General features: G+C 38.9%; 1 protein-coding gene and 1 pseudogene across 1 annotated transcript in view; one reads left to right on the top strand and one right to left on the bottom strand.

The window, feature by feature from the left end:
* TENM3 (teneurin transmembrane protein 3) overlaps nt 1–22238 on the top strand; it is a 1556403-nt gene that overhangs the window by 653904 nt on the left and 880261 nt on the right. The gene's annotated exons all lie outside the window — the stretch shown is intronic.
* Nucleotides 12155–12833, bottom strand: LOC105727345 (cyclin-H-like; annotated as a pseudogene).

The following is a 22238-nucleotide window of genomic DNA, read 5'->3' as shown; positions in this document are numbered from 1 at the left end:
ACCACTATTCCTCTTAGGATGCATCCAGTATTTTCTGGTTTCCAAATTAGATATCAATAAATGCAAAGATTTTTGTTTCTGCAATATCATCCGTATAATATACAGTTCATTGACATTTATATTTGTGCTTTTATGAAACTACTAATTCCAAATGAAATGTTCTTGTGAAGATGAAAGAAAAATGCTTTTGTTAGTATTTGGTCCTGTTTCTACACTTGATTTGTATTTGGTTTTTAAATGCTTAATCAGAAAAGGAGAGCACAGCTGTAGGTTAAAATGTTTTGGCAACACAAGACAGTCCCACACTATACAGAGCCACCCTGATATTTCACCAATGCCCTTGAAATAATTTATGATTTTTCCTATACATTTAAAATATGTATATTTTAGAGAACAATACATGTAGCAAAGCATTTTTAGTGCTTATAAAACTACCAATAAACACACATAAAACATAAGATGTTGTGTTTTATACGTAGGAGGGAAGAAAAAGGGGTAGTTAATCCTGTCTACATTTTTGAAAAGTTGGAACAAAAAATGAGTTCTAGCAGGTAAGAAGAAAAGACAATTTAAAAACCCAAACACCTGCAAAGAGAACACCACCAACTATGAGCTTCTCATGTTTTTGGATAAGGATCTGATCTTCGTTAATAGGATATGGGGCAAGGATGATATTACTAATTTCAGAGTTCCTAATGAAACAGTAACACTACCCTTTAACCTAAGCCCATATACTTGTCATCATACCAGTCATGAGGTAATGATTAATGGCGCTTTCTACTATAATTACATGAGGACTAGGGAGACAAGTAAGAGCATGGAAGTCGCTCGAATTCTCTCAGGACCCTGTACCATGGAGACCCACCTGTAATGCTCAGACTTCACACAGGGATGTTCTCATTTATGGGACTGGCGTGACTGGCTTCACCAAAATAATTCTCCATTATTTGTTGGCAGCTGATAAACCCATCAAAAGGTAACCAATAAGTAAGAACTTATTTGAAGAGTGACATTATCTTACTACTGTCAGGGAGTATGAGCAAAATAGCCATCAGTTTATCGTATTTACAAAGAGAAGAGGTGATTGGAAGTAGAATTTTTTTTTTCAAGGTCAGAATCCTTAATCCAAAGCTGCAGAAGATTTGATGTCTTGTAAATGGTCGGTTTTATCTGAGATCAGGTTAGGGGCTTTGCCAAGTCAACGGTCTCCAAGTCAGTAGCAGAAAAAAAAATTGGAAATTAGAACTTTCTCCAGCTTACAATAGAATATGTCAGAATTCACAGATGCCACAGAGCAGCATGATTTGTATCCAGTTACAGATGCCACTCGTTGTAAAGCATGCATATTTATGCACATAGTGTATAAACATGGGCTAATGTTTATAAACATGAAAAATATTAGAAAATTCATTAATTAGGGTCATTTGTACAATTCCATTGTCAGCTTTAATCACTTGTTTCAATTGATGTCTCCTTTAGAAAAGTCAACCCACCAGAGTTATTTATTTATTCAGCAAGAATATTGTGTAGGGCTATCTTCTGCTTGACCTGTAATGTTATTTCTAATAACATTCATTTATTTCATTCTAATAAGCAGGAGGTTAGGTTTAACACATTAGCATATGCTGTTAAATTAATAAATACATAGTAACTGTTGGATTTCATTCCCTGTCAGTGGAAATAATGTGGTTGTATTGTGTAAGTATGTGCCGTTGACTATCTTTTATCTTTTTCTGAGGGCCTAAACAAAATTAGTATTTTGGCAAATTTAAACATCTGTAAAGGCTCAGGTCATTCCATGAGTCAAATAATAACTTTCCTTCTGAATCAAACTATATAAGAGATCCTAATTAACTTATCATTAGCTATTCCATTGATAAACATTATCTCAGCACACACAGTTACATAGATCTAAGTGCCCTCATTCAGTACACACTCAGGCTCCCAGCCCCTGAATCTTTCCATCTTTCCATCTTTTCTATTCAACTTTCTATCTGACTGTTTGTTTGTTTGTTTGTTTTTTTGAGACAGGATCTCGCTCTGCTGCCCAGGCTGGTGGTGCAATCATAGCTCACTGCAGTCTTGAACTCCCAGGCTCAAACAATCCTCCCTCCTCACCCTCCTGAATAGTTGGGACTACAGGCATGCCACCAGGACATCCAGCTAATTTTTAAGTTTTTTTATAGAGACAAGGTCTCACTATATTGCCAGAGTGGTCTCAAACTCCTGGCCTCAAGTGATCCTCCTACCTTGGCCTCCCAAAGTGCTGGGATTACGGGTGTGAGTCACTGTACCCAGCCTAACTGTATTCTTTATATAAACCCCCTCACACCATGACCACCTCAAAATTTATTTTAATCATGTCTTCGTTGGCAAAAGTCTGTTACATATCCAAGCTTTCTTTGACTGTTTAAAGGTAGTGGTTTTTCTTCGTAGACTCACTTCCTGACATTCTTCCTGCTAATTGCTTTCTCTACTGTTATTCCTACTGTGTCTAAAATGTAAGCACTATGTTTAAACAGCATAGTCTTTAATAGACTTTCCTCCCCAGTCCACTTACCGTCAAGTTGTGAATCAAGGGAATGTGAGTATCCATGGAAGAGAGCAGGCCTTGAGCTTCAGGACAGGGGGTGAGTGATTTGTTGGGAAGTGAATAAGGAAATGGTCTTTTTCCCCCAATATAAAAGCTAGAAAATTTGTTCAAGATTTTTTTTTCATTTCTATGAAAATGACCTTAAGCAAGCCACTTAATCCCCCTACACCTCCATTCTGTTGCCTATAAAATGTAAGTGTTGAATAAGCTCATCACGATGATCCCTTTTAAAATTAAAATTTGTGATTCTGAGATACCATGCAAAGGAGTTTTAAAAGAACCAAAAAGTTTTACTGAAGTTAAGAACAATGTTCTCAAAGACATCCTGATATTGCTTGTAATTAAAATTTAGCATTTCCTCTTCATCCTGAAAGGTGACAGCACCAATTTTCCCCCAGATGCATCTCAAAGCCATGTGGGAAAATATTAAATGTGAACCGTCTGAAGACATAGTACATGCTAAATACACACACATCAGAAACAAGGATTCTCGCAAAAATTGGTGGCATGCATTGACCACTGGGATGTATTTGATGAGAGTGGAAGACCAGGGCTTATGGCCTCCAGCTCCTTTTCTTCCCTGCCACAGCAGTGGGCTTGGGTGTTCCGAAGGAATGTTATCTCTCAGTAGTTACCAGCTTACCAGGCCCTCGTTTAGCCCCTACCCAGATATTCCAGCTGTTCCTCCTCCACACAGCTGGGCTCTGATTAATCCCATGAGGCCATGCCTGGTAGAAAGAATTTGCAGCATCACAGACCTCTTACATATCTTAAACCCCAAGATATGTCTCCACACAGTGGGGTGGGGGGAGGTTCTTCCTGGAAGTCATCTTTCAGAAACTTAAATTTCTATTACCTACCTTGTGTAGCCTTTGTTATCCATCCTAGCCCTGAAAAAGAATTCCTTTTTTTCACTCTGACGTTCCCTTCCTGAAAAGGCTCCATTCCTCCACAGGGATTCACTTTAGCCCAAATGTTCTTATTCCCTTCAACCTGCCAGCTCCAAAGCTGGCTATTTTTCACTAGTTCTGCCCCCAGATCTATAGCCTAGCATTTCAGACAAATTATTCAGCACATGAATTCAGCATTTCAAACAAATTATTTTGGCACAAATGAAAGGTTAAGTGGAATGGGTCTTATTGGCATCTTCCAGTATTCGGCCCATTTTTTATCCATAGCTCATTGATTTCAGATTTGACACAGATATAAAGACATACTAAAGAGCATGAAATCTGTTATTAGTCAAAAGAAGAGCTCCTCCATCCTTCTTCTTGGTTAAGTGTATCCAGGAACACATTTACAAGTAACTATCCAATCAGTCTCTTCTGAACTAATTTCATACTAACTCTAACTGTAAGGTAGAACATTGTTCCATTTTTAAACTTGGCATTCCTACGATACTGACTTTAAGTTAAAATTTAGAAGCACCTTAGTTTTCTTACAGCTTTGCAAGAACAAGATTCATAACTTTGATCAAAGATTTTGATTCAAAAAGCTTATCATCTATATCTAAATCTGAAAGTTGGAGGTCACTGGAAATACTAAGCTTTATCTTCTTCAATTTCAAGCGTTTGAGGAAACACTATTGGGCAAGGACAGTTTTTATGCTGGCCAACGATAGTGACACACTTGTGCAAAGAATGTATTCATTAACTATATCAATGTTGGCCTCTTCTAATGCCGTCAGCATTATCTGATCAAGAAATTTATTACTCCCCCCCCGTTTTTTCTTATTCTGAAGTTACATGGTTACAATTTCATCAGAAATGGGCTTAAAAGACTTGCTCTGCCCTTATGCACTCATTAAATATCAAAATCCTCACCAAAACTGCCATCGTATTAGAGCAATGTAAGAGCCATATGACTCACCAACAATTCTATTTCTCTATTTCTCTAAAAACTGCAGTCAATGACGTAGGTGCCATTAGAAATTCTTTCTTCATCTGCTGTAGGCTGATAAGATCAAGTAAAGCAGCTTTATTCACTTCATGCAATCCAGCTTCATTGAAAAGAGGAAATGTAAAAGGATCAGTTCATACTAAAAATACTTTAGTGGTACTTCTTCGCTTGTGTTTAAATATAATCTTTGAAAAAAGCAGTAGTAGGTAAGTCAACACATCTGTAGCTACACACACACACACAGACACACACACACACACACACACACACACACATCGCTTTGTGATAGTTCTGTCAATGGATAACAAAATAGTTACTATTTCCAGTGTTTCATTCTAGGTTTTTTCACTGTTTTGTTCTACAGTTTTATTCATCTCTTCTATATTTATATCTAAAGCATGTTGTTGGTTTAATTTTTCACTGATTAAACTTCTTCTGATTATTAACATGAAGGAAAGGAAAGTGAAGGTGGTCTAAGACCCATCATCTTTGCTTATTCACGTTTTCATGTGGTTATTCTCTGGTCCCACTGAAATACATATTGCTGTATGTTCTGATCAGCAAACTCGAACTCTTTCAACTCACTAAGCTTCCTGACATTCATCTTCCTGAATTAAGATGTTTGAAAGTTTTCATATAACCCATTACTCCATCAGACCAGACCCCTTTCTAAATTTCTGTTGGGGAAATATTCTTTGTGGTAAATACCTCCTTTAATATTTTTCATCTGTCACCTGTATGTGGTCCCAAGGGTCCAAACATTCCACTTATTATAATATTTCAAAATTTTCACCATTAAATGCATTTCATTCACGATTTTTCAGTGTAAATGGTATTTTAAAGATATTGTAATTACATCTTTTATTTTGTTGTTTACTGATTCTAAAAAAAATTCTGCTGAAATGATAAAGCAGTTGCTAAATTATAAGGTAGTCTTTAATGTACTATTTAACTTGTATTATTTAACAATTTAAAAAACAAAGCAACATTTTTACTTTATCATTCATTGTAATAGAAATTTTTGTTTCCTACATTCTAAAATGTTTATACCGAATATTTTCAAAGATTTAATCTAAAAATAATACAAGTGATTGAGCTAATGTTTTTCCCCCAGAAAATAAGTAAAAGTCATGTGATGTTTTTATATTACTTTTAATACGGTCTCTCTTCATCTTTTAGCAGTTTTTTATTATTTTGAACTAAAAGTACTAGATTAATTAGAAAACTAGTTCTAGGTCCACATGTTATCTCAGAAGTTAAAAATAAAAAATCTGGAGGTATATATTGTCTTTTTATCCTTAAGAATTAGGTAAAGCAATTTAATTTTGTTTTTATTTGCTTATAGATTTAAAAATTAAGGAATACTTAAGAACTACAAGAATTAGAGAAACATAGAAAAAAAAACTTAGTACAGTATTTACAAAAAGTGAAAGAAAACCAACAACAATTTTTAAACCAATTTTACCCAATTCTTTTTGTTTTTAATAGGATCCTAACAGTATTTTTATCAACTACCCTGAATATTTTATTCTTGAAGTAAAATCTCACTTTTTTCCATTGACCTTTCTTCTTGATTTTACAGATTTTAGGACAATTTTTTTTACCTTTCATTTTATATTGGTTGTAGTATTTATTGCTGTAATTAATTTAGCAGAGAAATGTTCTCACACACTCATAAATTCATGAAAATAACAACTTACATGCTGAAATTTTTCACACTTCATCACAGCCCAAATATGAGTTTATATTCAAAATTTGAGGAAGATCTTAAATCTTCATTGATTTATGAGAACATTCTAAAGGCATCCCAATTGCCAATGCCAAAAATATTTTGGCTTTTTAGATTAATTTAGATTCAAAAATAGTTTAACTCACTCTTCAAATTTAATGGATAAACTTTTTCCATTAGGAGTTTTAATTAACTAAAAAATACACAATTTTTCATCACTTTACCTGGTTATCATCATTCAGAATTTCACAAAAACTTAAAGGAAAGTAAATAAATTTTGACTTAGATGCATTAAAATAATGTTAATTGAAAATCAGTATATTCTTCACGTATCATATATAAATATGGTCCAATACCAAATGTTCAGCAGTTTCAATATGTATATTTGTTATTTGTTTCCCATTTAAGATGTTTCTATCTATCTATCTACCTATCTATCTATCTATCTATCTATCTCCAGTTCACAACAGACAAATCCAGAGATTTAAAATTTCAGTCTCGACTTGAAACTGACCCTCTTGCAATATACTCTTGAAGTCTCTAAGCCCCTTGAGTCCTCTTTTTCCTTCAGTGCAATTCAATAAATTCAATTCCACAAGCATTAATTGGGCCTCTGCTCTGTGTAAAGCACTCAGTGTGAAGTGCAACAAAGAATAGGCTTCAGTCTTTCTCCTCCGTGATTTCACCATGGGAGATACCTGCTCCCTTCCTTTCCCCTGGAGCACCAGAGCTGCCAGTAGTATCATTGAGAACAGAATTATAACATCTGGATATTGCCAGTTCTTTATTCTCTCTCAAGTGGCAAATCAGCTCCCTGAGAGGCATCTATTTCTGCCTGAGTTTCTGTGCACCTGCCCACGTGTGCACACACTCCCATTTCCATCAGTTTCTCCAAGGCAGGTAGATTTTCATATTTTTAACTTTCTTTCAGATTGGGGCCAAACTTTGAGGTACAGAGAGGAAACCAATGATGCTGACTTACAGCAACCCTTCTCAATGATATCAAAGGACAGGATGAATTTGATACTAACTTCCTCCCGAAAATCACAGCCCTTCTATAATTAAGAAACTTCTAATGGTGTGAGAGGTCACACGTATATTCCACCTCCGTGCCAAAAAGTGTATGTGAACCTGTCTGTCATGATGAATCAAAATTACTGGGTGGAATCACATGACCAAAGTCACCTGGTGAGGTCCCTCATGGAGTGACCGTATCCACTGTTCATGCCACCCTAGTAAGGATCTTGAAATAAATTTTACAATTTCTCTGCAAGGGAAAAACCCAACCAAAAGCAAACATCTATCTAGCCTGCCCCCTGGGGCCACCCAGAGTTGGACCCACCTTTGAGGCAAAATTCGATATTTGATCTCCCAATTGAAAGGAAAAGGCATCAGTGTTGGCCAAAACATTTATTTAGATGAGCCTCTGATCCTGTCTATAAGAAATTATTTTAGAGATTTCTAGTGGAAATTACCAAATATGTCATGAGATCCTATGAGCTTTATGATCCTTCTCCCATGGCGTGTGCGCTATAATATTTGCAGATATTTACTGAAAATACTCACAGCTGAAAGCCCCTAACACACCCCTCACATCAGCATACACATTTCCACTTTCTTTCCAGCTGCCCGCTATATTTAAAATCATAGAATTTTATCACAATGTTTTCCTACTTTGGGATCTTGTTTAGTGTAAAGTTATGAATTAAAATATAAAATACCACCAAAAATACCGGGTATATCAGAGTCTTCAAAATATTATTATAAAGTAAATTTTTATGTTTTTATCAAGTTTTCACATCTTTCATTCCCGCCAGAAAAACTGCAGAAGGATTATTTAGCAAGTTCTTTTTTCCCCCTTCTGTAATGGGAATTCTCACTCATGGGTTAGATAATACGTAACAAAGAAGCACATTACAGGACTGGATAGCTTTAATCAAATTAGAACCATATGATGCCAGACAGAAACGTATGGGTTTGCATAAAAATCTGGAAATCCATATGTTCTAGATAAAGGGGTAAATGCATGTGCATGTAAGCATACACACACACACACACACACACACACCTCTCTCTCTCTCTCTCTCTTAAAATTTGGAGATAGATATATTTTATATCTAAAAAGAGCCCCAAAAAACCCTATTAAAAGAGCAGAAAATTTGTTTAAGTTCCTCATAGATTCTGAATATTAGACCTTTGTCAGATGGGTATATTGCAAAAATGTTCTTCCGTTCTGTAGGCTGCCTGTTCACTCTGAGGATAGTTTCTTTTGCTGTGCAAATGCTCCTTAATTTAATTAGATCCCATTTGTCAATTTTGGCTTTTGTTGCATTTGGTTTTGGTGTTTTAGTTATGAAGTCTTTGCCTCAAAGGATTATAAGTCATTCTACTATAAAGACACATGCACATGTACGTTTATTGCAGCACTGTTTACAATAGGAAAGAATTAGAACCAACCCAAATGCCCATCAATGATGGGCTGGATAAAGGAAGTGTGACACATATACACAATGGAATACTATTTAGCCATGAAAAAGAATGAATTCATGTCCTTTGCAGGGACATGGATGAAGCTAGGAGCCATCATTCTCAGCAAACTGACACAGGAACAGAAAACCGAACACCACATGTTCTCACTCATAAGTGGGAGTTGAACAATGAGAACACATGGATACAGGGAGGGGAACATCACACACCCGGGCCTGTAGGGAGGTGGAGGGCAAGGGGAGGGAGAGCATTAGGACAAATACCTAATGCATGCAGGGCTTAAAACCTAGATGATGGGTTGATGGCTGCAGCAAACCACCATGGCACATGTATATCTATGTAACAAACCTGCACATTCTGCACATGTATCTCAGAACTTAAAGTAAAATTTAAAAAGAGCAGAAAGTGATTCCCAAATTTAGTCATAAATCCTCAGTTCCCATCAGTGTCCTTGGTTTCTGAGACCAAGGCCCATCAATGTTATCCAGGCACACACGCATTTAGATATTCAAAGCATGTGCTTATTGAGAACAAAAAGGTTTTTTTCACATGATACTGAGTGATGAGGCGAAGATTAACTGAAAGTAGCATTTGTGGTAGAATATTTAAGAACATTCTGTTTTACAATAGGTATTGATTTCAGTATCACCTGTATGAATATAACTTTTTAATTTAAAATATGGGGAAAAATGCTTCTATCCTTTCAGTTTGGTTGCTTTATCCCATGAGTGGTTTCCTACTGAGGAAAGCAGAAGGCCTTAATTTACTCAGCAAATAGTCATCGAATGCCTCACCTAGTACTAGGGATCCTATTCATGACACTCTCTTAAGGAAGCTTTGGGAGCTACTTAATTTCTGATTTAAAAAAATACCAAACCTCAATTTCTGAATAAATTTTTATGTGTGTGAGTGTGTGTGTGTGTATATATATATACATATATATACTTGCTATAGGTCATTCAACTTTTCCACCAATTTGAAGAAAACAACCTTGGAGGAGAGAATATCTGCCTTCTTACTCTACAGTTGAACAGTATCTGGAATTGTATTATGCATACAGAAACTGCTCTGTAAAAGTCTGCATTTCTGAGAAACAAGTTCAACAGCTGATGCCTGTGACTGTTCCTGTCTCCTCCTTTTCTTGTCTAGAGATAGAAGTGACTGGTAACAATTCCAACTTCATTAGGTGATACTCACCTCTGGCCCAGCCTGTCATCTCTCCAACGGAACACATCATCCCTAATCAACTCAAACCAATTACTGTGTGACTTTGGGTAATTAACCTCCCTGTGTCTCAGTATCAACTTCTGTAAAGTGCAGGACTTGCAAAATATTACTGCTAAGGTCCTTCCATACTTAAAACACCTATGGTCTAAAAATACATCACCTTGGGGAGCAAGCTCCCTTCTTCACAAATCAAGATTTGAATGCAACCTGGGGCCCCTCGGATGGCCCCTTCTGGTTCTGTTCCTACTGTGCTGGCTATGCCTTCTAATCTGACCAACGCATGCTCATTCTGGGCCTGACCACTAAGTGTGTCCTCCTGGCTCTTCTTTTTCATTCTACACTCAAGTCTTTGATGAGTTCAGTTCCATGGCTTTAGATGTTGTCTCTATAAAATAATGATTTCAAACTTTCTATCTCTAGCCCCAGCCTCTCCCTTGAACTCCAGATGTGTATATAACTGTCCATTCAACATCTCCTCTTGGATGTTCTTTGGGCATCTAAAACTTAAGGCAGAAACTGAGCTCTTGATATCTGCTTCCATATGTACTGCAAAAACTTGATACTCTTATGTATCAAGATCTCTTCTGAAGCCACAGTCCCAGAGCATCGCCGCAATCTGTCTGTTTCACATCCTCCACTGCCACCGCTTTTGATGCAAGCCACTGTCATTCCTCACGTGATCCAAGGAGGATCTCACACCCTCCTGACTCTCTCCTGCTTCTTCTCTTTCTTCCCCAGAGCCTATGACCCACCTTGCAGCCTTTTAGAACCGAGCAGATCATGTAACTTACATGATTAAAATTATTCTAAGGATAAACGCTTGAGGTGATAGATGCCTGAGTCACTCTGATTTGATCATTATACATTGATGCCTGTATCCAAACATCACATGTACCCCATAACTATATAAAACTATTATGTGACCATAATAATTAAAAAATCAAAAAATTCAAAAAACTATTCCAAGGTTTTCTGATCACTATTAAAATCTAGGTGTTTACATATGGCTTACAAGGCCTGAAGGGATGTGGCCCCTGCAAATCTCTCAAGGATCTGTCACTCCCTCACTGGTCTCTGTCACTGTTCACAACACTCTGTCCTGGCTGCCAGCGATGCCCCTCCCTCAAATGCTCTATGGTTCTCTCCTTCACTGCGTTCAGGTCCCTGCTGGAGAGCCATCCCTTTGTTCCAAGCTGTATATGATAGTGATCTGGCTTCGCTCTGTGTCCCCACCCAAATCTCATCTTGTGGCTCCCATAATTCCCACATGATGTGGGGGGGACTGCGTAGAAGATGACTGAATCATGGGGAGGGGCAGGTCTTTTCCCATGCTGTTCTCGTGATAGTGAATGGATCTCACGAAATCTGATAGTTTTGAAAACTGGAGTTTCCCTGCACAAGCTCTCTTTGCCTGCCACCATCCATGTAAAATGTGACTTGCTCCTCCCTTGGCTTCTGCCATGATTGTGAGGTCTCCCCAGCCACATGGAACTGTAAGCCCAATAAACCTCTTTCTTTTGTAAATTTCCCAGTCTAGGGTATGTCTTTATCAGCAGTGTGAAAATGGACTCATACAGATAGTATATGCTCTTATATTTTCTCTATTCCTCTGCCTTGCCTTATTTTTTATAGCACATATTGTTCCTGGCACAATTATATATATTTTAGTATGTATTTGCTATCTCCCTCACTTTCTGGTGGTAAGCCTTCATAAGAGCAGGGAATAGATTTGCTTTGTTTACAATATAGATACCAAGTATCTACAACAGTGCCAGACACATAGTAGGCATCTAATAAATATGTGTTAGACAATGACTCACAGCCTTGACTCATGAGTTCTAGCTGCTGGGCAGATCTAACCTGTGCTGCTGAGGTGATCCCATGAGAGAGCTCAGTTTCAAAGGATTCCCTAGCGTCACACAGGATAAGGATAGTAACGACATGTGCCCGTTATGTTGCTGATAATAAACTGAGCTTTTTTTTCTTCTGGCTCTTTTGAAGATGTTTTCTTTCACATGAACTACTATGAAAGAAAAAAATTAAATAACAAATAGAAATGTTTAATATATTTTGATGTTTTCACATGATACTATTTATTTATTTATTAATGCTGTCACCCAGGCTGGAGTGCAGTGGCACAGCCACCACTCACCTTAAAAGCCTGGTATGCGTCCTAATTCTCTTGATTAATTTGTATTGACAAGTCCAACTTGAAATGGTTAGAGAGAGTCTACCAGGTCATCATCAGTCTGTTCCTCTTCATGTCTGGATTTCTTTGAGGCCTCATCATCATCTTCGCAATCTTTCCTCTTCCTCGAAATTATGTTGCACTTAATGAAATTATGTTAAGTGCTAGCTCAACAGAATGACATTGCTCCAACTTCGGTTTCAGAAGTTCAGATTCTTCAGATCTGGGTGGTACATACTTTTTTACTCAATTTCTTATACTTTTCATTACATCTAGTAACTGTAACAAGCAACTTCTGTTCTCTCTCAACATCAGACTGTCCGATAAATAACTTTCCATAGTAATTCCAGCCCTGAAGGCACTAGATAAAATGTCAGGCAGGGCAATTTGGGAAGGTGTGTATAAATGGTAAGAAGCTGTCAATGTGATTCTATTAAGAAGTTCATCAACTGTGTTATTCAAAATATCTGCATTCTCCAGCATTGCATAGTAAGTCTTTAAATCAGTGAGGAAGCACTCCAGTGGTCTATAAGGATAATAGACAGTCAGATGGAAATTTAAGTTGCTGCATAAAAAAATAGTTCATATTCCAAACTCTGTTCAAGGGCCTCCTCCTGTCCCAGAGAACTCTCCCAAAGGTTTCCAACAAACTGGGGACTAGATACATTTAATTTATCCACTTTGCAGGCCAAAAATGTACACATGATCATTGTTACCCAGGAGTGATAGTTATTATTTATTTACCTTACTTAATCCTCAAGAAAAAGCTACTTCGGATTCTTCTTTTGAGGTGAGAAACCAGAAGTATGGGCTTCAGAGTTAAGAAGTAAGTGATGGGCCAGGTGCGGTGGCTCATGCCTGTAATCCCAGCAATTTGGGAGGCCAAGGTGTGTGAATAACCTGAGGTTGGGAGTTCGAGACCAGCCTGACCAACATAGAGAAACCCCATCTCTACTAAAACTACAAAATCAGCCTGATGTGGTGGCACATGCCTGTAATCCCAGCTACTTGGGAGGCTGAGGCAGGAGAATCACTTGAACCTGGGAGGTAGATGTTGCCATGAGCCAATATGGCACTATTGCACTTCAGCCTGGGCAACAAGAGCAAAACTCCATCTCAAGAAAATAAATAAATAAAATTTTAAGATAAAGTACGTGATGAAGGACAGACTATGGCCTTTATTGCTTTTTCTTGTTTTTTTGCTTTTATTTAGAGATGGGTCTAGCTATGTTACCCAGGCTGGACTGGAACTCCTGGGCCCAAGCGATCCTCTCCCTTCTGCCTCCCTAGTAGTTGGGACTACAGGCATGTGACACCACCGTACTAGGCTTCTTCTTGCTTTCTTTTCTCAACTCACTTTTTTTTTTTTTTTTGAGATGGAGTCTCACTTGTCCCCCAGGCTGAAGTGCAGTGGTGCAACCTTGGCTCACTGCAACCTCCACCTCCTGAGTTCAAGTGATTCTCTTGCCTCAGCCTTCCAAGTAGCTGAGACTACAGGCATCCACCACCACACTCAACTGATTTTCATATTTTTGTTTTTGTTTTTGTTTTTGAGATAGAGTCTAGCTCTATAGCCCAGGCTGGAGTGCAGTGGCGCCACCTCGGCTCATTGCAATCTCCACCTCCCTGGTCCCGGTTCAAGCAATTCTCCTACATCAGCCTCCCAAGTAGCTGGGATTACAGGCACAAGCCACAGTGTCCAGCTAATTTTTATATTTTTTAGTAGAGACGGGGTTTCACCATGTTGGCCAGTCTGGTCTTGAACCCCTGACCTTGTGATCCACCCACCTCGGCCTCCCAAAGGGCTGGGATTACAGGCGTGAGCCACCACACCTGGCCTCATTTTCGTATTTTTAATAGAGATGGGGTTTCACCATGATGGCCAGGCTGGTCTCAAACTCCTGACCTTAGGTGATCCACCCACCTCCCCGCCCAGCCTATCAACTCACTTTTAATAAAAATCAGAGTGAAGATAGGTATTTCTCTGTCATTAAAAAAAAATGACAGTCACTAATTCATGATGATGCTTCAAAGTAGGGGTGCCACAGGGAGCCAGGAGGACTATGGCAAGTTGGAGTGCATGTGCAAATCCTAAAGGGGAAGCTCCCCCCATTGTCCCTAGACAGTCACTGCCATGAAGTAAGACAGGCCCAGAGTAGCCAGGTCTTCCACTTCCTCAAGAAAAACTAGAAATTCATATTCTTCTATGAAATCTCTGAAGATTTTACATGTTAGCTAAACATGGTCAAGCACTAGAGACCATACAAGGCACGTGTGCAGGCCAGGACACAGAGGCATGTCAGCCCACAGACACTCTAGTTGTAAATCCAGGCCAGAGTCCTGCGCTGGGTATTACAGTTCAGAGATGAGACGTGGAGAAGGGAAGAGGGAGAGAGGGTGACATGAGAGACAACTCAGGGATACATCATAAGGACGAAAGGAAAAGCAAACCCAAGACAATGCCATCTCCGTATGAGATCATCACCCCAAAGCTCTCAGAGGAGAGAGAATTACTCCCATCCCGGGCAGCCAATGCAGGAGTCATAGAACAAGTGGGATTTCAGCAGACCCTGAAAGAGGCAATGTGCTTGAATGAACAGAAAGGTCCTTCAGCGTTTCAAGATTCAGATGAAACAATGAACGTGTAATGTTCTGAAATGCACAAGACACTCTACACATTTAAAGAAATATTTCCTATTTACAAACTAGAACTGGCATCATATATGAAGTTTATATAAAGTCTAATTCTTGCACAGAAGGGTTTGTTACCATCTTAATAAGAAAACGTGTATTTTTAGGTTCTTGACCGCAACTATGTTTTAGGACAAGAGTGCTAAGCTATACAAGTTCTATTTTTAAATAAAATGGTGGTTGCATGTTTATATTTCATGGCTGGGAATGCAAGTGACTGTATTTGTCTTATTCCATCCTTTCTTCCTCTGCATTTATTTATAGTTTCTTTTCTGAAAAAATATCAGTTCATTCTTATGTTGTTAGTTCCATAAAGGCAGTTTTGAAAATTCAGTGTGCCCATATATTTTAAAGTGACTTTCAATAATTAGGGACTGATTCAAAATGTCTAGTAGTGACAGTTTCCCTTTGGCTTTCGTTAACCTTTCTGTCCTCAGTCTGGCAGCTGAAGGTTTTTGGTTTGTGGCTTTTAAAGTGGCGTTAAGGGACATATTTCTGCCTGCGAACAGAGCTGTCCACCCACACATAGCCCAACTACACTATGCTCTTGCAATTATAAATTAAATAATAATTTAATTTTAAAATATTTAAATTTAATATTTACATTCCATATTGGGTGATACATTTTAAAGACAGCAATTTTCTGATGAATGTTTTTAATTTTAAGCACTCTAATATAAGGAATAATAAAAATGACATTTTAGACTGTTCTGAATTTAGGAGCATAAATAGAGAAATTCAGGGCCTAGTTTTCAAGAATAGATGCTAACAGAATAAACAAAATTAAACCTGTCATTGTGTAAAATTTTTATTCACCCTGTGTATTATATTTTAATATGCAATTTTGTAGAGTTTGTAGGAAGTTTAATTTTTTGTTTGGAGTAAAAGATAGTGTTATACAGAATAAGCGATAAATTAGGTTATCATAGTTATGTGTATGACCCTTAAAAGGTAAGCACAATAAATATACCTCAAAGACACAGCCATTAACCTTAAAGTGAATTGCAGATTTGACCTGCGGGAAAAGAAATACAAGCGAGATGTAGAGGTTTTTATTAATACTCCCACTATTTGGTTATAGGTGTTAGAATATTTGAACATGACGTTTATGGGTTAGCTCAATAGAGTCTCCTGGAAATCTTTATTTCATTAGTTTTCTAACTGGGCTTCTGCCTTGCCTTTCTGAATTCCTTTCTTATTTTCTTGCTAGTAGCACCTAGAAGAATTTCTCTTGACTTTTTTTTTTTTTTTTTTTGAGACGGAGTTTCACTCTCGTTACCCAGGCTGGAGTGCAATGGCACGATCTCGGCTCACCGCAACCTCCGCCTCCTGGGTTCAGGCGATTCTCCTGCCTCAGCTTCCTGAGTAGCTGGGATTACAGGCACGCGCCACCATGCCCAGCTAATTTTTTTGTATTAGTAGAGACGGGGTTTCACAATGTTGACCAGGATGGTCTCGATCTCTTGACCTCGTGATCCACCCGCCTCGGCCTCCCAAAGTGCTGGGATTACAGGCTTGAGCCACCGCGCCCGGCCGACTTTTTTTTTTTTTTTTAAGATGGAGTCTCGCTCTGTCACCAGGCTGGAGTGCAGTGATGTGATCTTGGCTCACTGCAATCTCTGCCTTCCAGGTCCAAGTGATTCTCCGACCTCAGCCTCCCAAGTAGCTGTGCCACCACACCCAGCTAATTTTTGTATTTTTAGTAGAGACTGTGTTTCACCATATTGGCCAGGATGGTCTCGATGTCCTGACCTCATGATCTGCCTGCCTCAGCCTCCCAAAGAGCTGGAATTACAGGCGTGAGCCACGGCACCCGGCCTCTCTCAACTATTTTAACAAGCCTTCAGCTGGCTGTTTTCCCTACACACCTTATCAATTCCCACCTATGTATCTTCACTCCTGTCATTAAGACCATGAACAATGGAGTGAGTCAGACAGGAGTTTAAATTCCAGTCCTGCTATTATTTAGCCCTGTGTCTTTGTGCAAATTATTTAATCTCTGTGAATTTGAATACTTTATTCGCAAAGTAAACACCATCTATGGTATCCTGGGGACTAAATCAGGTGGGTCTATTCCCCACATCTTGACCACAGAATGTGTGTTGCCATGGATAAAGGCTTGTACTGAAATGGGATGATTAGAGACATCGTCACTACTCAGTTCATCCAGCTCACCTTGGGCAAGTCAGAATTCCCTAGGTTCAGCCGCCTCACCCAACAACTCAGAGGGGCAGACATGGTGACTCAGCCCGGCTGCTGTTATTCCGGATCCACATGCGCATTGCCTCAGCACAGCTGGGGAGAATTTCCCCACCCACATCATACTATATTTGTTCGTATATCATCTAGTAATGATTTCTTAGATTTTAAAAAACAATATGATGCAGTGAACACGAGATGCCTTCCAATCTTTTTATACCTACACACTAGGTGTTCGAGGGCGAAGGAAATAGCAGGTACTTGATAAAAGCTAATTACATACTCTCCCCAATACAATGTATAGCATTAACCTACGCAATAGCAAATCACTACAAGCAACACATCTTCTAGACTTAATTTCTTTGGGTCTGTGACTGAATTTTGATATTCTTTGTATGACAAAACAGTCTTTTATGTCAATATATCCACTGAAATTTTATAGAATTTTTAAAATTTATTTTTAGGTTATATGTTGGTTTTTTAAACAAATGTATACAAAAGAATATCAAAAAGTCTCATTGTTACACTATTCATGTTATTCTTGCTATTTTTATAAGGAAAATAAAACGTATGCAAATATAGACACCGTGTTTAACATATAGTGGTGACAGCTTCCTGTCCTCGGTCATCCTATTCTGAGTTTTTCATTTTATCAGTTTTATGTTTTAGTCCAGAATATATCTGTTAAAATATATAGCAGCCTATGTGCACACAAATTATTTTCTTATTATACCTTATAACATATACATAAGGGCTGTATACCTCACTTTTTACTATTTATAAAATATATATACATATGTACATATATGTGTGTGTGTGTGTGTCTCACATCTCACTATGTTGTGCAGGCTAGTCTGGAACTTCCAGGCTCAAGTAATCCACCTGCCTCAGTCTCCCAAAGTGCTAAGATTACAAGTGTGAGCCACTGTGCCTGGCCTCACTTTATAATCTCAATACTGCTCCTTGGAAATATTTTTTATAAGCTATGCAAAACCACATGACTTTATAAAAGTGACTCCAAGCCGGGCGTGGTGGCTCACGCCTGTAATCCCAGCGCTTTGGGAGGCCGAGGCGGGCGGATCACAAGGTCAAGAGATCAAAACCATCCTGGCAAACATATTGAAACCCCGTCTCTACTAAAAAATACAAAAATTAGCTGGGCGTGGTAGCGCACGCCTGTAGTCTCAGCTACTCGGGAGGCTGAGGCAGGAGAATTGCTTGAACCCAGGAGGCGGAGACTGCAGCGAGCCGAGATTGCGCCACTGCACTCCAGCCTGGCGCCTGGCGACAGAGCAAGACTCTGTTTCAAAAAAAAAAAAAAAGTGACTCCATAATATTCCATGCTGTGGCTATCTCATAATTTACACTCTAACTCCCTTTTAATAATTTCCGTAGTTGTTTCCAGTTGTTTGCTATAGTCAACGCTGCTGCAATGCACATCCTTTTACTTTACATCTTGGAAAATTTGAGTATATCCCAACTCTGTGCTTAGAATTTAAAGGTATGTAAATTTATTTGTAGCTTATTTTGTTTAGAAACTTTATAATCATTTTTCGTATTTAACCCTCTCAAAATCACAGCCCATTTTACAGATAAGAAAAAAATGGGCAATCTGGTCAGAACACATGATCAGTTAATGTGTAGAGACACAATTAGCGCTGAAACCTTACTGCATTCTATCTCTTTTCTGTCACTTCAAGCTGCATTTCCAGTGAATTCCAAAGAAAAGGCCATTTGGAAAATTGAGCGTCTTCAATAAATGGATTAGGGTGGTGGTTGATAAACCTTTGAAGAGCCACATGGAAAGACATGCAAAGAAAGACACGCTGTGTTGTTTTTTTCCCCCCACAGACTGACCTCTTTGGAGTTACAATAAAGCCAAGCTTTTCTCTTTCCTTGTTTACCAGGTTCTATAAGAGAGAAGAAAGAGAAAGATATTCCTGTTGATGAAAATGATGACAGATAAAATGTGTTTGAAGGCTATAAAAGCTCCTTACATCTGGAGCAGCTGGCAGCCTGGGATTGGACTCTAAGGGGAGCTCATAGATATCTAATTTGAGCAATGGTTAAAAGTAAACTTGGGAACAGCTGATTCAGTGCAGTTATCTCTGGCTCTGGGAAGTTTTTGTGATGTTCAGAGGCTGGCACATAAAAATCCACATGACACATATTTGCTGAGTCTAATATCCTTATGAAAATGAACAGGGATGATTTACAGGAATATATTAGACACAGATGTTCTTATATAAACCAGGATATAACATGATATAGAAGGTAATGAGCCATTAAAATGGGCAGAAAATACTTGCTAATGTTTCAATAATTACGTACATTAAAATACACAAATAACATACAAATATCAGTGGCGTAGAAATCAATTAGATTAGATAAATTGTTAGTCATTCAGCAAATAATTATGGCCTACCACAAATAAGGCATCTCGCTACAATTCACAAGACACAGAGTCTCTGTACCTCAAGTGTATTTCAGGATCACACACCAAGGATACTGTCTCTAAAATGAAGAAACCTAGTACTGTAATAAAAGCAGAGACAGGGTGGACCAGGGCCACAAACTATTTAAGCTCCTGTGATTTTAAGCACTAGTGGTGATTTTCAGCTCAAATTCCACATTGGAGCTTTCAGGAATGAGGAAGAGGAAAAGGCAAGGGAAAGGTGACAGTTGGATAAACTTACATGACAGGATTCTGATAGGATGGGTCTCCAAGCTTCATTAGGAATCTTCATTCCAAGCTCTCATACCTGCTGCCCTCATGATGCTCAACCTTTAGAGAATATGATAAGCATACACAGATTTCTCTAATATGAAGTGGTCTGGATACCTGTGACGTGAGTCGATAAAATAAGTACAGCTAGAAAAGTAGCAGTGGGGATGGAAAGAATGAAATGACTGAGGAATCATTGCTTAGGAAGAAGCAATGTGAGGGTTTTTTAAGACTGTTGCATGTGGTCCGGTGTGGTGGCTCATGCCTGTAATCCCAGTACTTTCAGAGTCCGAGACAAGTGAATTATCTGAGGTCAGGAGTTCGAGACCAGCCTGGCCAACAGGGTGAAATCCCGCCCCTACTAAAAATACAAATTAGCCTGTAATCCCAGCTACTCTGGAGGCTGAGGCAGGAGAATCGCTTGAGCCCGGGAGGTGAAGATTGCAGAGAGCTGAGATCATGCCACCTTACTCCTGGGCTACAGAGCAAGACTCTATCTCAAAAAAAAATATTATTGCAGGGGATGAAAGAAAAGTAAGAGGTGCAGCTCAGGATTCTGAATCTCTACCTGAGAGATAAGAAGAATGGTGGCACTATTGGGGAAGATGCAAGGAAACGTGAGTTTGAAGTAGAGTTACAGCATGCTGAGGTCAATGAGCTGCTGGGGCTTCTGTGTAGAAATATCCAGCAGACCTTCGGAAATGCATAAATGAAGCTCTAAAGCAGTAACAGCACCGGAGTCACATGTTTGACTTTAATCTGCTTGGAAAGGATACTTGAATACGTGGGTGAGGGTGAAAATATAGGCAAAATAACATGGAAAGGATAAGAAAACAGACCAGAATGAGCTGTCCATCGCACTGAAGCAAGAGCTGATGCAGGAATGAAAGAGTGATAAGGTTAATGAGCCATGTGCACTAACACAGAAGCCAAGACAGTAAGGAGATGTGAGAACTGGATGATTTGAGGTATAACATACACCTTGCAAACAAAGGAAGTCGGGGACTAAGAAAGGGCCATTGAATTTTGTCCATAGGATGTGACTGGTGATATTCACACTTGAGCTTAGCCAGGAGGCCGAGAAGCGATGTGATGAGTGATGTTGAATGGAGAAGATGGTGGTGGAGCAAGAGCCAAATATCATCTTAGCCTTGTCTATTGCAGTCACCTCTCAACTGGGCTTTCTACTTCTAACCTTCTTTTTTCAACCATCCTTCTTTCTACCCAAACTTATCTTTCTAAAATCCACATGTAGCAATATCACTCCTTTGGCTAAAATGTTTTGATGGCTTCCATTGCCTTAAAGACTTCAAAGTTCTCCCAATTTAGGTTACTCTCAACTGACACCCTTTGCTACAATCACTTCTACATTATTTGCCCTTCTTTAGCAGGTTCTAACTTTTAATACCTTTTGCTTTTGCTGATGCTGACCCTTCAAAATAAAATACCTTCTAATCTCCAGCAATGGCCTCACAACCTATCTCAGTAATCTCCTCCTGTGTGAGGCCACCCCTAATCCTCCAGGCTAAATGAATGCCTCCTTTCCATGCTTCCATAGAACTTTTCAGCAGTTCTGTTGAATTATTTTATCATGTTAACTAATGATTTGTTTATACATCGTGTCTCTCCTAATGTGGCACAAAACCTATGACAGTATTGTATTCATTCTTACAGCCCCAGTACCTAGCATTGCCCATATATGTTGTTTATCATTGCTTTCGAATGAATGAATGCATAAAATAGCTGCTAAGATATAAGATGTTTGGGAATGGAGAGAGAGCTGAGTGTGTTTGAAAGCAGAAAAGAAGGAAGAAGTCAAGGGAAAAGATGGCTGACACTGAGAGAGGGAAAAGAGGAGTTAATTAATGGAGCTACAACCCAAAGAAGACAGGATGAATGATATAAATAACAAAGATGCTGAAGTAACTCTTGGAAAGAAAAAGAGAAGAAGTTTCGCCCGTCGCGGTGGCTCACACTTGTAATCCCAGCACTTTGGGAGGCCAAGGCAGGAAGATCAAGAGGTCAACAGATCAAGACTCTCCTGGCCAACATGGTGAAACCCCACTTCTACTAAAATTACAGAAATTAGCCAGGTGTGGTGGTGGGCACCTGTAATCCCAGCTACTCGGGAGGCTGAGGCAGGAGAATGGCTTCAACCCGGGAGGCGGAGGTTGCAGTGAGCTCAGATTTGCTGGCGTGCCACTGCACTCCAGCCTGGTGACAGAGCAAGACTCTGTCTAAAAAAAAAAAAAAAGAGAGAGAGATCGGAATTTTCTACTGAACCAGGAGACTGTGGACAGGAGACCGTAAGTGAATTGATAATCATTGAGCCTCTTTGATGTCCCAGGTACTGGGATAGGTTCTTTATGTATCGTTGCTCATTGTTTAGCATTACAAGCTTTGGAAACTGTCCATTCCACTTACAGATGATCAGGCCAAATCAAAGGGTTTTAGGATTTGGCTGTAGTCACAGAAGTTAAGTTTGAACCCTAGGCTGTTT

This window comes from Aotus nancymaae, unplaced genomic scaffold (genome assembly GCF_030222135.1).
Source record: "Aotus nancymaae isolate 86718 unplaced genomic scaffold, 86718_ANA_hifiasm-v0.15.2.pri h1tg000006l, whole genome shotgun sequence".
In the NCBI taxonomy this organism is placed as follows: domain Eukaryota; kingdom Metazoa; phylum Chordata; class Mammalia; order Primates; family Aotidae; genus Aotus; species Aotus nancymaae.
Note: the sequence above shows the minus strand (reverse complement) of the source record. Positions and strands in the feature narration are given on the sequence as shown.